At 40.7% G+C, this 17032-nt stretch overlaps 1 non-coding gene across 1 annotated transcript; it reads right to left on the bottom strand.

The window, feature by feature from the left end:
* Positions 1-15861: 15861 nt before the first annotated feature.
* LOC126060056 (U6 spliceosomal RNA) lies at positions 15862-15966 on the bottom strand. The gene has a single exon (XR_007513523.1). It is a non-coding gene; the product is annotated as a U6 spliceosomal RNA (small nuclear RNA).
* Between the last annotated feature and the right edge of the window lie 1066 nt (positions 15967-17032).

Below are 17032 nucleotides of genomic sequence, written 5' to 3'. Positions count from 1 at the left end.
AGGGCATTAGCTGTTTACACTATCTAAGAACTCCATTCCGTTAGTCATGATTTCTATGACACCTGGGACTTTGAAAGAATGCATGTGAGATCCTGACAAGAGCAAATAAGAAAGTCTCAACAGAGACCTGAACCAGAAGATTGTGCTGAAATGCCAATGGATACTCATTCTAAAATCACAAACACACAAAAGTTTTAAACATCTCATTTCCTCACATTTTTATGGTTCTTACTTCAAAGTGGGTATGAGCTGATCCTGCAGGGTGGCGGTTGTTTTTGTGAGGTTCTGTCAAGTCAGTTCCACCCCATTGTGACCCTGTGTACAACAGAATGAAACACTACCTGGTCATGTGCCATCCTCACAGTCCCTGCTATGTTTCAGCCCATTGTTACAGCCACCACATCAACACATCTCATTGAGGGTCTTCCTCTTTTTCCCTGACGCTCTACTTCACCAAGCATGATGTTTTTCTCCAAAGACTGGTCCATCCTGATAATATGTCCAAAGTATATGAGACAAAGTCTTCCCATTCTTGCTTCTAATAAGCATTCTGGCTGTACTTCTTCTAAGACAGATTTGTTCATTCTTCTGAAGGTCCATACCCAAAACACCCAGTGCCATCAAGTCCATTCCGACTCATAGCAACCCTATAGGACAGAGTAGAACTGCCCCATAGAGTTCCCAAGGAGCACCTGGCAGATTTGAACTGCTGACCCCTTGGTTAGCAGCCGTAGCACTTAACCACTACGCCACCAGAGTCTCCTGAAAGTCCATAGTATATTCAATATTCTTTGCAAACACCATAATTCAAAGGCATCAATTCTTCTTCAGCCTTCCTTATTCATTGTCCAGCTTTCTCGTGTATATGAGGCAATTGAAAATACCTTGGCTTGGGACAGGCGTACCTTAGTCCCCAAAGTGACATCTTTGCTTTTGAACACTTTAAAGAGGTCTTTGGCAGCAGATTTGCCCAATGCTATGGGTCGTTTGATTTCTTGATGGATGCTTCCTTGGGCATTGATTGTGGATTCAAGCAAATTGAAACTTTAGGGCTTCAATCTTTTCTTACGATGTTGCTTATTGGTCCAGTTGTGAGGATTTTTGTTTTCTTTATGTTGAGATGAAATCCATACCGAAGGCTGTAGTCTTTGATCTTCATCAGCGTTTCAAGTCTTCTTCACTTTCAGCAAGCAAGTTTGTGTCATCTGCATATTACAGGTGGTTAATGAGTCTTCCTCCAATCCTGATGCTATGTTCTTCTTCATACAGTCCAGCTTCTCAGATTACTTGCTCAACATACACACTGATTAAGTATGGTGAAAAGAAACAACCCTGATACATACCTTTCCTGACTTTAAACCATGTAGCATCCCCTTGTTTTGTTAGAACAACTGCCTCCTGGTCTATGTAGAGGTTCCTCATGAGAACAATTAAGTGTTCTGGAACTTCCGTTCTTCACAATGTTATCCGTAATTTGTTATGACCCACACAGTCAAATGCCTTTGCATAGTTAATGGAATACACAGGAATCAAATCAACTACATTTCTGGAAAGAGATGGTAGAGAAACTCAATGTCATCTGTCAGAACAAGGCCAGGGGCCGACTATGGAACAGATCATCAATTGCTCATATGCAAGTTCAAGTTGAAGCTGGAGAAAATTAAAACAAGCCTACGAGAGCCAAAAAAAAATAACCTTGAATATATCCCGCCTGAATTTAGAGACCATCTCAAGAGCAGATTTGAGGTATTGAACACTAATGACCAAAGACAAGTTGCGGAGGACATATATGAAGTAAGCGAAAGTTCATTAAAAAGACAGGAAAGAAAGAAAAGACCAAAATGGATGTCAGGAAAGACTCCGAAACTTGCTCTTGAACGTCAAGTAGCTAAAGCAAATGGAAAAAATGATTTTTAAAAGAGCTGAACAGATTTCAAGGGGCAGCACAAGAAGTATTATAATGAAATATGCAAAGACTTAGAGTTAGGAAACCAAAAGGGAAGAACACGCTTGGCATTTCTCAAGCTGAAACAACTGAAGAAAAAACGCAAACATGGAATTGCAATATTGAAGGATTCCAAACAAAGGTTGGCATTTGAATCCACCAGCCACTCCTTGGAAACCCTTTGGGGCAATTCTGTCCTATAAGGCCCCTATGAGTCAGAATTGACTCAACGGCAATGAGTTTGGTTTTGGTTTTTTTGGTATGGGCAAAATATTGAATGATGCAGGAAGCATCAAAAGAAGATGGAAGGAATATGTAGAGTCACTGTACCAAAAAAATTAGTCAATGTTCAACCATTTCAGGGGGTAGCATATGATTCAGAACCAACGGTACTGAAGGAAGAAGTCCAAGCTGCACTGAAGGCATTGGTGAAAAACGAGGCTCCAGGAACTGACAGAATACCAATTGAGATGTTTCAATAAATGGATGCAGTGCTGGAAGTGCTCACTCTTCTTTGCCAGGAAATTTGGAAGACAGCTACCTGGCCAACTGACTGGAAGAGATTCATATCTCTGCCCATTCCAAAAAAAGGTAACCCAACAGAATGTGGAAATTATCGAACAATATCATTATTCCAGTCAAGCCTTGGAACTGGATGGGAACCGGGTACTACCAGCTCCAAGATGGGCCCTGTTGTGTGTAAACACTGAGCACAGCTCTCTCCCCTGGCTCCAGCAGTCCTATAAGAGATGGGCATATGGCCTAATTCAAGCAAATGAGATGTGAAGAAATGTTTGACACTTTCTCTCCCACCGGATGGATGAGAGGGCACTGGTTGCTGCTGGTAGCCATTTTGCAGCCCCAGGCCAGCCAGTATAGTGTAAACCCAATTGGAGCAGGTCCCCCTCCTTCCTCTTCTCCCCACTCCACTCCTACCCTCCCTCTCCCCACCCCATGTGCCTGTTTCCCTCCCCCACACTGGCGTTTTCCGCTAGCTTCTTAGTGTCCATCCACATTCCATGTGACCCCTAGCCTTCTGTCTTATTGCAGTGCCTTCTCTAACTCCCACCTCCTGGAAGACAAATGCCCAGCACCATCTCAACATGTCTTTGTGCCTCTTATTCACATTCTCAAAAGAGAATCTCACCTTCTCACCCTCCAATGTTGTTTCTTCCTAGATCTGGTACATCCTAGGTCCAGGCAACCATGGCTACTGGGTAGTGTCCTAAGACCAGCCTGGCCATCTAGGGCTACCCTTCATCAGGGGTTGTGGGGGCCCTGACCATATCCCCGTCCACTCACCACTCCTGTGTACACCAGCCTAATGACACCCAACTGCCAACACCTGAAATTCTCCCCTGAGCACTTTCTCTGGCTGCCTTACATGGGAGGCCAGCTGTGCATGATGTCCCCAAAAACACTCTCAACCAGTGACTGATGGTAATTGGTAAATTACCCAGTTCTAGTGTCCCTCAAGGGTCCCTGGGTGACACAAATGGCTTGTGCTCAACTACTAACCAAAAGATTGGTGGTTCAACCCCACCCAGTGGCACCATGGGAGAAAAGCCTGGCCGTCTGCTTCCATAAAGATTACTGTCGAGGAAACCCTATGGAGCAGTTCTACTATGTAACGCATGAGGTTGCCATGAATTGGAATTGACTTAACAGCAACAGGTTTGAGTTTTGGTTATTGGCTCTCCATTGGGTTAACAATATGGGGTGCTCTTCACGCTGCCCCATAATTCCCCAACAGAGTTGTATTCCAGGTACCCATGACATTAACCTGCTCAGTGGCACAGCTCTTATTAACCACTTTACATGTCTTTCTTCCTGCTCCCTGACAGGGCTCCTTGGACCACCTTCCAAAATAAACTACTTGAAGTCACACCGTTATCTCAAGACCTGCTTCTGGGTAAACCCTACCAGAGGCAGTGGGGCATATTCATGCAGAAAGGGGTGCCGGCAGGGCAGAAGATCTGGCATCTGTAGGACTCATTATGACACACTTTGTTTTACCTTGTATTACCTTTAGTTCTTTCCACACCTGTCTCCCCAGATAGAATGTAACCTTCTGAAGGAAGACACCATTTCTTCTTTATTTTCTAGACTCCAGGGCTCCCAACCCAGGGTTCTGTATACGGTCTGTCAGCTGTTCATTGGCCAGGAAATTGGACTGAATCTGCCACACGAGACATTCCCCAAGAGACACTCCCTTAACTGGGCTACCCTATCCTAAGGTTCTCTCATGAATCAGCTGCCTTTTTTTAAGCACAGATTACATAAGTTAGTCTCATTTGCAAGTAGCATGTGGACACTCTTCTGCAGTATGAGATATTGCAGAATACTACAGTCTGCTAAATCTTGCAAACTTTTAATAGAAAACAAGCCTGAAGCATAATTTCACTTTAATTACATCAAGAAAAGTGCGACTTTCGCCTGACTCCTCAAATCCCTTCAGTGGCCTGATCATTAAATAGGCACCACCAAAATATTTGCAGTCGTTTTTATAAACTTTATTAGAGAGGTAATTATCTTTTCAGTTCCCAGCTCAAAATACCATAAGGCAAATTTGCCAAAAGGTGCAGAGGGCAGGTGAAGGCTTCCTTTCACCCATGTGCTGTTAAGCAATGAAATTGGTATTATAATTAAATATCCATCATCCTAAAGTTTCTGTGCAGGAAACTGGATGATGGCTGGAAAGGAAAATTGATGGCAGGAAGAAAAATCCAGGTGGCTTCACATCACCAGTTTAAACTCTTTATATATACATACACGTACATATACATATATACACATATACATATATGTGTGTGTGTGTATATACATAAAGTCAGCATATGCAGAATGAATTGCTAAATTAAAACAACCTACCCTGAGTGCTACTTCATCTTCACATGGACACACATGGAAGTTTGGAAATGCAATGTAAAGAGGGAACCCCACTGGCATACAAATCCCAGACTTTCAAGTAACGAGACTCACAGGCTCTTTTAATTGACTAGCATGGGTGGACTAGGAGGCAAAAATATACATTAGAGTTAAGAGCATGGACTCAAACCACCTGGGTCTGAGACCTGACTCCACCGTTGGCAGCCTCAGCTTTCTTATGTGTCCGATGGAAATCTAAAATAGCACCTGAGTCATAGTTATTGGAAAAACTGAGCAAGACAATGCACATCAAGGCCCCGGCACTCAGTAAGTTAAGTGCTCAGAAGCTGTTAGCAGAATGGATGGAAAGCTCTGTGCAATGAGAAAGGAGGAGGAAAGAACTCAGTTCTTCAAGCATATTTTTCATCTTCCCTCCCTTTCCATTTAGAGTTACTGATGGGTCATGTTAATGCCTCCACGAGATTTAGCCCAGGCATTTTCTACTACAGTTGATCATAGTTGTACCCTACAGCAGCAGGTTTGCTTCAAAGTATACTATGTTCGTCAAAAGATGTGCAATAATGTCCACAGCAGCACTTCCTGTAATATCTCACAACTTGAAAACACTCCCAGAGCAGAATGGATAGTACCTGGCCATCAGTAATAGAATTGATCAATTGACTGCTATGAATATTCACCAGTGAATTACTATAGAGCAGTGAACATGAACAAACTACAGCCACGTGAAACATGGATGAAACTAATACAGAATGAGAGAAGCCAGACACCAGAGTCCATAGTGCGTGCTCCATTTACATAAAGTACGAAAACAGATGAAACTATTCTAATCGGTGCTGTTAGAAGTCAGTAAAGTGTCTGCCCTTTGGCAGGTGGTGACTTGAGGAGACACAAATTGGATAGTAATGTTCTTTCCTGAGCTGGGTGCTCAATAATGGCTGAGCTCACTTCGGGATTTTTTTTTTTTTTCTCTTTTAATTTGAGCTTTGGGTGGAAGTTTAAAGTGCAAATTAGTTTCTCACTTGAAAATTTTATACACAAATTGTTTTGTGACATTGGTTGCAATCCCTGCAATGTGACAACACTCTCCCCCTTTCCACCCTGTGTCCATTCATCTAGTTTCCCTGTCCCTTCCTGTGTTCTCATCTTGCTTTTGGGCAGAAGTTGCCCAGTTGGTCTCATAGATTTGATTGAACTGAGAAGCACATTCCTCACCTGTGTTCTTGTTTGCTTTAGAGGCCTGTCTAGTCTTTGGCTGAAAGGTGAACTTTGGAACCAGCTTCAGTTCTGAGTTAGCAGGGTGTCCAGGGGCCATAGTTCAGTGGCTCCTCCAGTCTGTCAGAACAGTAAGTCTGTTTTTTTGTGCGTGTGTGTGAATTTCAGTTTCGTGCTACATTTTTCTTCAGCTCTGTCCCCAACTCCCTCTTGTGATCCCTGTCAGAGTGGTCAGTAGCCAGGTACCATCTAGTTTTTCTGGGGTCAGGCTGCTGGAGGCTGTGGTTCATGTGGCCCATTAGTCCTTCGGACTAATATTTTCCTTGTGTCTTCAGCTTTCTTCATTTTCCTCTGCTCTTTTTTTTTTTTTTTCCAGATGAGATGGGACCAACAGATGTATCTTAGATTGCCACTCACAAACTTTTAAGACCCTAGATGCTACTCACCAAAGTAGGATGTAGAACGTTTTCTTCATGAACTATGTTATGCAGGTTGACCTAGATGCCCCCTGAAATCATGGTCTGCAGTAACGCGGTCCCTCAAGGTGTTTGGATGTGTCTAGGAAGCTTTTATGACTTTGCCTTGGTCATGTTGTGCTGACTTCCCCTGTATTGCGTGTTGTCTTTCTCACTTAGGGAAAATTTGAGCTGTACATTTAGAATGTGTGCACTTACCTGTATGCAAGTTATACGTCACTAAGAAGTTTACCAAATAAATGAGTTAGGCCCATAGGTATAAATTCAAAGCCCCTCAGGCTCAGGAATTATGCCCTCTCAAGACTCAAGACTTGTCCAGATATAGTAATGCCAGTGGATGGTGTGGATGCTGGAGACCTGGGTGAACTAGTGGGCTGGTTCCCACTGCTGACCACTGTCCTTGCTGCTCACACTTCCACATCCAACCTAACCAGAATGTAACCACAGGAATATGCAGCCAGCTGTGGCCAGGACATTGGACTCTAAACCAAGATGCGGACAGTTAGAAATTGTTTCTTAGCCAAGGTCCAAGACCTCTTCCATTGCCACACCCCAGGACGTGTGGCCTGAGGGCAACACAGAGAACATCAGAACCAAATTCTCAATGACTGCTTCAAGGGACACAGCGACCTCCTGTGCACTGGGCACAAGGCGATAACTCATTCTGTTTGGAGAAGACAGCTGCACAGAACAAGACTAGCACAGCTTTCAGTACAGGAGACCTAAATATGGGGTCTTCTGGAACAAAATATGCACATACACACGCACACATACATGTATAGTTTTATATGTAGCTACATAGCTTTTTATATAGGTAGTTACACATAGCTTTAATATGGTTATATTCTTATATGTAGTTATGTACTATTTTACATATATGATTTTTCTATATCTATAACTTTTCAATCTGAAAGTGTTTAAGGCCTCAGGAAAGCAGGCTGCTAAAAGTCATCCAGTGATGCTCGAAATCATTTTTGGCAACAGGCGATTTTTACTACAAAAGCACTTAATATATTTAATTCTTCTGTATCAGAGTCATTTCTTCAGTGGTTACATTGACTTAAATGAACACAGTCTTTTGGGACAGATATGTTGAATCCTGCCACTTTTCTCCTCCAAAATCTGCAGTGGTCCATAATTCCCAAAGGAGAGAGTGTAAGCCTTTTGGTGTCCCAGTGTTGCCAGTGCTCAGTCTTCTTCCAGACGAGCTGACAGATGAAAACCCCTTTAAATCATAGGCACTGGGGGCTAGAGGGACCTAGAGTCATGCTCCAATCCTCCATTCTGAGCTCAGGCTAGACTCCCCCACCCCAGCTTCCAGGACTCTATCTCATGAGATCACTCTGGTAATGACAGAAAGACCACAGAGCAAAAATTGAAAGCGAAAAGTCAAATTTTGTCAGATTCCTAAGCACAGAATATGGAGTTTGAAACTGATTGGCTGTGTCACCTCGAATAAGTCACTTTGAGTCAGTTTTCCCATTGATAAAATGAAGTAAACTCTAAAGTTGTTCTAGGTCATTCTATGAATCTAAAAAAAAAAAAAACTACATACCCTTTTATTCAATTTTCAATTAATTTCCTAGAGTCCTCAGGCAGGCACTGGCTTAATGTTGCCTCCTCTGGGAAGCCCTCCCTGATTCACCTCCCTCTCTGCAGTCCTGTGGCCGTTGGTACGTGGCTCCATTTCAGTATTTATTGCACTGTCCTCTAGTAATGCATTTCCATATCCATCTCCCCGGCTCTATGGTAGTTCCTGGAGGGCAGGAGCCACATTGAACTCCTGATTCTCCACTGCCCAGGTCAGCAATGAATGGGTAAATGAAGGAATGAATGAGTTCCTATGAAATAATGATTTTCTCATCTCATCCAGTTGACTTATGAAAATGTGGCAGGACAGGGCTAAAAACCAGAGTCCGGGAGCACAAACATTTCCTGCAGGCGGGCCATTCACTGAATCATGCTGGCTTCTGGTCTGCACTTTACGAATGCTCAACACGCTCATCAGTGTAGATTGGACTTGACTTATTTAATAAACCTAAGTCATGATTATTTTAACAATTTTACTGTGTTTTAGGTGAAAGTTTATAGTGCAGGATAGTTTCTTATTCAAAAATTTATACAGATTGTTTTGTGACATTGGTTGCAATCCCCTCAATGTGACAACACTCTCACCCTTTCCACTCTGGGCTTGCTGTGTCCATTCATCCAGGTTTCCTGTCCCTTCCTGCCTTCTCGTCTTGCTTTTGGGCAGGAGTTGTTCATTTGGTCTCACATACTTGATTGTAAGAAGCACATTCCTCATGTATGTTATCGTTTGTTTTATAGGCTTGTCTAATCTTTGTCTGAAAAGTGGACTTTGGGAGTGGCTTCAGTTCTGAGTTAGCAGGGTATCTGGGGGCCAGAGTTTCAGGGGTTCCTCTGGTCTGTCAGACCAGTAAGTCTGGTCTTTTGTGGGTGTGTGTGGTGTGATTTTGATTTTTGTTCTACATTTTTTCTCCCACTCTGTCTGGGACTTTCTACCGTGGTCTCTGTCAGAGCGGTCGGTGGTGATAGCCGGGCACCATTTAGTTCTTCCGTGCTCAGGCTGGTGGAGGCTAATTTTCCTTTTGTCTTTGGTTTTCTTCATTTTCCTTTGCTCCCGATGGGATGGGACCAATAAGTGTATCTTAGATGACCTCTCGCAAGCTTTTAAGACCCCAGACGCTACTCACCAAAATAGGATATAGAACATTTTCTTTATGAACTGTTATGCCAATTTAACTAGCTGTCCCCCAAGACTATGGTCTCCAGCAACTTGGTCCCTCAAGGTGTTTGGGTGTGTCTAGGAAGCTTCTCTGACTTTGCCTTGGTCAAGTTGTGCTGACTTCTCCTATGTGTTCTCTTTCCCTTCACCAAAGTTAACGCGTCTACTATCCAGTTAGTGACGTCCCTTCCCCATGCCTCCCCTCCCTCATAATCAAAAAAATTTTTTTTCTGTGTGTAAACCTTGAGTTTTCATAATTTAAAAGCCAGCTTTGACCACTCATATGCTTGAATTTCATAATTATGATCAACATAGCCACACTTGAGAAATTCAAATGCCCGCTAGAACTTTCGTGTTCTTGGTCTTCATGGTTTTAGAAAGACCTTCCTAAAATTTATAATTCAAGTCTCGAAGGGTATGAAATCCAATGATAATGTATGAAAAGCAGCACATGGAAGAATCTGGCCTGGAGCCTGGCTATTTCTCTCCTGTGCTGCTTTTGGTCTCTTCTGCTAGTGAAAGCAAAGGGCTCATCATGGGGGCAGCTGCTCCAACTGCCCTATCATGCCAAGGAGACTTGCCCTAGAGTCCAATAAACAAATACAGCCTGCCAAGAATTTGAGCGGAGTGCCCCAGTTTAGCCTGAATCTTAATATAATTTAAATATGTTTCTAAAGTCAGTTGGCAGTATCATAGTGGCATGAGCACAGAGGCCATTTATAACAAAGAGGAAGGCCTCTGATTTGGAGTTACAGAATAATCACCTAGATCTAGACTTCTCCATGAAAATACATAAACTTTAATGAAACTCAATTTAGATTTTATCTGCTGTTGCTTTATTAATCAAAATCACCGTGGATGCCTCCTGCCCCTGTTAGAAGGTGAAGACTAGCAGAGTCAGTTGGACTATGTAAATACAAGGGCCTGATAGAGATGGGATTTACCCCAGGACTGGTCACTTCTGAAACCATGGCCAAGAATACTTTTAACTGGGATGCGTTCACAGCCAGCAGGAACCCAGAGGCCCTCTCCTCCTGTCTGCAGTAATATTACTGAAGATGCTAACACTTGGAATTGCTTCTGTTACTTATTTACCAGTGGTAATTTTTATATTTATAAATGTATTTAAGAAGATGGACAATCTGATGTAAATGTAAAGCTCTCCAGTTGCAATTTTCCTAATTGTGTCTTTAGGAGTTTAAAGAATCCTGCTTCCACAAAAAGAAACCCTGGTAGTCCAGTGGTTAACAGCTCGACTGCTAACCAAAAGTTTGGCAGTTCAAACCTACTAGCTCCACAAGAGAAAGATGCGGGAGTCTGCTGCCACGAAGACTTACAGCCTTGGAAACTCTCTGGGGCAGTTCTACTCTGTCCTACAGGGTCACTATGAGTTGGAATTGACTCGACAGCTGTGGGTTTGGGTATTTGGGATATTTTGGTTTTTTGTTGCCACAAAATGAAAATAGTTTTGACACTATTCCATTTTAGTTCATAACTTTAAATGTGTTCCCTGCAATTATCAAACCCTCCTCTATTTTAATCTGTACTTAAACAGTGACTCTGAAATTTTGCCTTTTAGAGTCGAGGTGTTATCTGACTCAGACTGAAATGATTTCCCATTAAATCTAATGTTGGCTTTTTTTCTGATTCATATGGGAGAAGCAAAAACAGATACAAATTTCCCCAGCTTTACACTTCTTCTATGTATAAACTTACAGCAAATACTATTGCTTGAAAAGGAAAGCAGATAAAGCTCTGGAATTATTAATAAATACTGGGGAAAGCAGTCTATTTCAATCAAACAGTCAAAATCAACATGATAATCATAGTGGGTATGAGGTGGTATCTCACTGTGGTTTTGATTGGCATTTCCCTAATAGCTAATGATGTCGAGCATCTTTTCATGTGCTTGTTGGCCATTTGTATACGGTCTTTGAAAAAATTCTATTCAAGTCCTTTGCCAATTTTTAAATTGGGTTATTTATATTTTGTTGTTGAATTGAAAGAGTCCTTTATATATTCTGGATAGTATGCCCTTAGGGGTATAGCAAGCTCTGCATACTACAAGAGCCCTCTGAGCAAGCACACTAGACCAAAGAGGTAAAATCCTTCCCTCCTGAGGTGTTGCCCTCCTACTAACAAAACTGCAGTGCCAGTCAACTTAGGGAAATAATTTGAGGACTGAAAAGTACTTCAAAAGAAATTCTAGTTTACTTTCTCAGAAATATTTAAGAAGTTATTGTGGTCTTAAAATAAGAGGAGGATACTTTGGCAAAGCGGCAGACAGAACAAGAAACCCAAACATATCAGAAACCATATTTAACATCGGTATGTTAAAGTCTATGTAAAAAAGACAATTCAGTTTAAAAGTCAATACAAAATAAAATCCAACTTTATACTGTTTACCCTTTTTTAAAATTACCCAAAGAGAGTAAAACAAAATGATTATCACACACACACACATCTGGCAAAAACAGAAAACAGGTATGGCAATATTAACATACAAATTATAATTAAAGTCCAAAGCATTAAGTCGAAAAATGATTTTTTTATGGATAAAAGTATAAGTCACCTAAAAAATGTAATTATCAAGAATCTTTATGCCTTTGGGGAAGAGATTGCCAGTTGACTACTCAGTATCTATTCCCCATTTCTACCCTACTAGTAAAACTTCAGCTTTATTCAGGGCAACAATGTGCCCAGCTACTAAAAGCCATTTCCCAACTTTTATGCCACTAGAATGGAGCCCTCGTGGTGCAGTGGTTAAGAGCTCAGCTGTCATGTTCTGAACAATGACATCTGGGTGGAAGTTACCACGTGAGGTTAGTATGCATAATTAAGATCCAACTTTATGCTCTTAGAGATGGAATTTAAATATAAAGACAGGTAGAAAGTAACAAGATGGGAAAAAATAACACTGTGAAAATACTAAGCATAAGAAACCTAGCATGGTTATATTCATACCAGCCAATGTAAACTTCAAGGTAAGGAGCATTACAAAGAAAATGAGAATCATTTCATAGTGATAAAGTAGTCAATTCATCAAGATGACATAACAATTCTAAATGTGACACACCTAATAACAGAGTTTCAAAATACATGCAGCAAAAATTGACAGAACTAAAGGGAAAAATAGGCAAATCCACAATTGTAGTTGCAGATTTTACCATTCCTCTCTGTAATTGATGGAACAAGTAGAAAATCAGCAGGGATATAGAAGACTGGAATAACATTAGTAAACAAACATTTATAGAACACACCAACCAAAAACTTAGAAAATATATTCTTTTCACGTGCACATGCAACAGTCATCAAAATAGACCTTATCCCAGACCAAAATCAACTGATGAAGCAAGCAATAACAAGAAATTATTTTTGAAGATTTAACACAATTGACAAGTTAGAGCTAGCGGATCTACATGGAACACATTTCAACATTCTTTTCAAACCACGTGACACAGTACTAAAAATTGACCGTGGACCAGACTGTGGTAGGCAGCTTCCAAGATGGCACCCAGTGACCCCCACCTCCTGATGATCACACCCTCATGCTGTCCTCCTCCCACTGAGTATAAACTAGACTGAATCCCTTCTAAAGAGTAAAATAAGGTGGAAGTGATGGTATACGACTCGCCCAGGCGGCCGGGGGACTGAGCCCACGTGAGTGACCTATCCTGGAAGCAGATCCTCCAGCCCCAGTCAAACCTTCAGGTGCCTGGAGTCCTGCTGGCAACTTGTTAAAACCTCAGAGATCCTGAGTCGGAACCACCCAGCTAAGACGCATACAGATTTCTGACCCTCATGGTAGGTTGTTTTAAGCTACTAAATTTTGAGGTAATTTGATACACAATAATAGACAGCCCATTAAAACAGAACTGAAATTTCCCAAACTGAAAGTATACAATCGACATGTCTGACCACAAAGCAGTACAATTAGAAATTAATGACAAAAAAACAGAAATCTATATTCTTAGAATTCTTGACTCTTCTAATAAACTTCCATATATTAATATCGTCACACTACCTACACGAACTTGGAATTTTTAGAAAAACTCCAGAAATTAATTTTCAATTTCCCAGTTAATTCTTCAAAGCTAGCTCTGGTATCAAACAAGAAAGCACGTACACACATGCACACACACATACAGAGCAGGAATTAAAATCCTAATAGCTCAGTGATTTAAACCAAGAGTCTGCAAACACCCTACAGGCTATTTTGGGCCTCCCACCTGTCTTTACATGGCCTACGAGCTAAATAATGGTTTTTACCTTTTTACTGGTTGAAAGAACTCCCCTCAACCACTACTGTTGAACACTGAGCAGCTCTGGAATTAGCTTTTGCTGCAGACTTGAAAATATATCTTAAGAAATTTAAATAAGATTCCAAGGAAAAATAGCACTTATATATGAAACTTACATGCAATAAAAATCCTCTTGAGGACAACTAACACTGAATTACAAGTCCTGTCAAGCTGCTTTGTACGCATCCTGTACTGTCAAAAGTTAAAACAAGTGAGATCTCCATTGACAACACAAGTTTGTAGCAGATATATTTTCCAAGCTCCAACTACACTCCCAGCAGGGTTTTTCAGACCTCTGTGTGAGTGAAAGGGAAATTTTTATATTTCAAAATTAATTTAACAATGCAACAGAGGAGCTTCTACCTACCCTTCCATTGGAAGTGATTAATCTGCAATGTTAGAACTTGCAGAAAAAGCAAATAGCAAGAGATGAATCTAATAGAATTCTATAAACGCCTTCCAAGCGAGGACTACGCTCAATCAAAATCATATGCTTACGGATTGATGTCCGTAATTGGTAGCACCTGAGACACTGGCAGCATCGTAGGTAAGTGCTACGGCTGCTAACCAAAACGTCTGCAGTTCAAATCCACCAGGCACTCCTTGGAAACTCTACGGGGCAGCTATACTCTAACCTGTAGGGTCACTATGAGTTAGAACCAACTCGACAGCAACAGGTTTGGTTTGGTTTTGGGTATAAGGTTCCCTGGAATCCTAGTGGCGTAGTAGTTAAGAGCTATGGCTGCTAACCAAAGGGTAAACAGTTCAAATCCACCAGCCACTCCTTGGAAACCCTATGGAGCAGTTCTACTCTGTCCTATAGGGTCGTTATGAGTCAAAATTGACTCGATGGACAAGGGTTTGGTTTTTGGTTATAAGGAGGCTGGTGGCACAATGGTTAAGCACTCAATTGCTAACCAAAAGTTTGGCGGTTCAAACTCACCAAGCTGCTCTGCAGGAGAAAGGCCTGGTGATATGTTCCTGGAAAGATTACAGCCAAGAAAACCTTTTGGGGCAGTTACACTCCGTCACAGGGGGTCACTATGAGTTGAAATCAACTCCACAGCACCTAACAACATCTTTGTGAAAAGACATTTTAAAAGTTGAAATAGGTAAAATCTCATACGGACCAGCATTAACAAAAATTTGCAATCAATATGATAGTGAACACTAACTTTGAACTCCAACTCTGAATTCCAATTCAGCAAAATGTTGTCACAGAAAAAGAAAGTTTTATCCTTCTCTTCAGTAGACCTGTATTACAAAATAATAACCCAAACCACGAACCTGTTGCCATCAAGTTGGTTCCAACTCATAGGGACCCCACGGACAGAGTAGAACTGCCCCCATAGGATTTTCCAAGGCTGAGATTTTTACGGAAGCAGACTGTCACGTCTTTCTCCCATGGAGTGGCTGGTAGGTTCAAACTGCTGAACTTTTCGTTAACCACTGCACCACCAGGGCTCCTTGCAAAATATCGTATTTTGAAGTTCATCAGTAAAAAAAAGATGTGTTCTCTCTCTTGTCATACAAGTACCCGCTTAATAGCTTTGATTTTGCCTCTTGGCCCACAAAGTCTAAAATATTTACTATCTGGTCCTTTACAGAAAAGTTTGCCACCATTGTTTAAACAACTTTGGTTTATCTCTTGCTAATGATACACAATACATGTCTTGCTGGTTGGCAGGGAGCTACTCTTATCACAGTTGCTCATGGCCTTGAATGATGCTGGTCACTGAGTCAAAAGGAGGAAAAATAACCTGGACATCTTAACAGTGGCAAAAAAGACACTTAGCTAGAAGTGAGACATATTACTTCCACTTCCAACTCATTGGCCAAAGTCAGTCATACGGCTCAACTCAACCCCAAGGGGCCCAAGAAATGCCATCCACCATGTGTTCAGAAGGCAGAGGCGTGCACTACCCCAGAGGACTATCTCAAAGATGAATATAGATGCAGTGATCTTAAATTCGGGCAAATTGAACACAGAAGTGTATGGAAACAGTACTAAAATATGGTTAAGGAGGACTTTTTCCAAGAAGAAAAGAATTGTTCAACATTAAATTTACTGATATAATTTACCAAATTAACAAGCTAAAAAAGAAAAAATAAGACTTATTGAGATAAGTGACAAAAATGTTTAATAAAATTCAAAACATATTTGTAATAAAACTTTTTTTTTAATTGTGCTTTAGGTGAAAGTTTACAGAGAAAATTAGTTTCTCATTGAACAGTTAATAAACAAATTGTTTTGTGACATTGGTTGCCAACCTTGCGATGTGTCAACACTCTAAAAATACAGAACGCTTCACGAATCTGCCTGTCCTCCTCGTGCAGGGGCCATGCTAATCTTCTCTATCGTTCCAAGTTTAGTATATGTGCTGCTGAAGTGAGCACTCTAATGAAACTCTTAACAATCTTGGAATCAAAAGAAGTTTAACTGTATAAAGATTATCTACCAGAAACCCACTACGAACATCATGATAAAAACATTATCCAGCTAATACTAAACTTTATATAGAAAATGCCCAAGAATTTCCAGTAAAATGAGGAGCAATTTCTGTATCGGATATGCTAATAAAGCTATAGCAAATACTACAAGGTGACTTTGGGACGGCAGTAATCAAATAGACAACAGAACCCACAAGAGAGGTCAGAAGTAGGCCCGTGTCTTCACAGGAATTTCATATCCGAAATCAGTGACTTCATATCAGCGGGAATGAAACAGACTGTTCAATAAATGTTATTTGAAAATCATATCCATTTGTGAAAACATAATACATCAATCTTACAGTACACAGCACAAAATCCAGATGGTTATAAAAATGGTATCAGAAACTATAGAACAATGTTTTCATAATCTTGGCAGAGTAAAGAAACGTACAAAACCTAGAGCTTTAAAAGATTGACCTATTAGATTACATAAAAGTTTAAAACTGCTAGACAACAAAAGCTCCTATTAGCAACATGAAATTAGGGGGAGGTGGAGAGAAAGTTCACTACAAATGATTGAAATTTATAATAAATATATAAAATCTATACTATATAAAGCACTCCTATAAATTAAGAAAAAAACTATAGAAAAATGAGCAAGAATATAAACAAGTCAAAGGTGAAGAATTAAAAATACCTAATATTTTGAAATAATATCTTACTTTAGTAGTAATAAAAAAATGCACATTAAGACTATAAGAAAATTCTTGCCACTCAAATTGGCAAAGTTTTTATTTGTGTGTGTGTGTGTATGTGTTAATAAGGAAGGTCAGATAAACATTTTCAAATACTCTGCAAAAAAATTATACTCTTTCACCCAGTAATTTTACCTCCACGAATCTGTCATATTGAACTATTTTTAAAATTAGTATGATTTTGCAGTGTGATGGATCACTTTCTTGTGACCTTTCTCACCGTGGTCTTGTAACTCCCACCCAGGCGATTTGGGTGAGACTGTGCAGACAAGGTA

The sequence above is a fragment of the Elephas maximus genome, chromosome 16 (genome assembly GCF_024166365.1).
Source record: "Elephas maximus indicus isolate mEleMax1 chromosome 16, mEleMax1 primary haplotype, whole genome shotgun sequence".
NCBI lineage: Eukaryota > Metazoa > Chordata > Mammalia > Proboscidea > Elephantidae > Elephas > Elephas maximus.
Note: the sequence above shows the minus strand (reverse complement) of the source record. Positions and strands in the feature narration are given on the sequence as shown.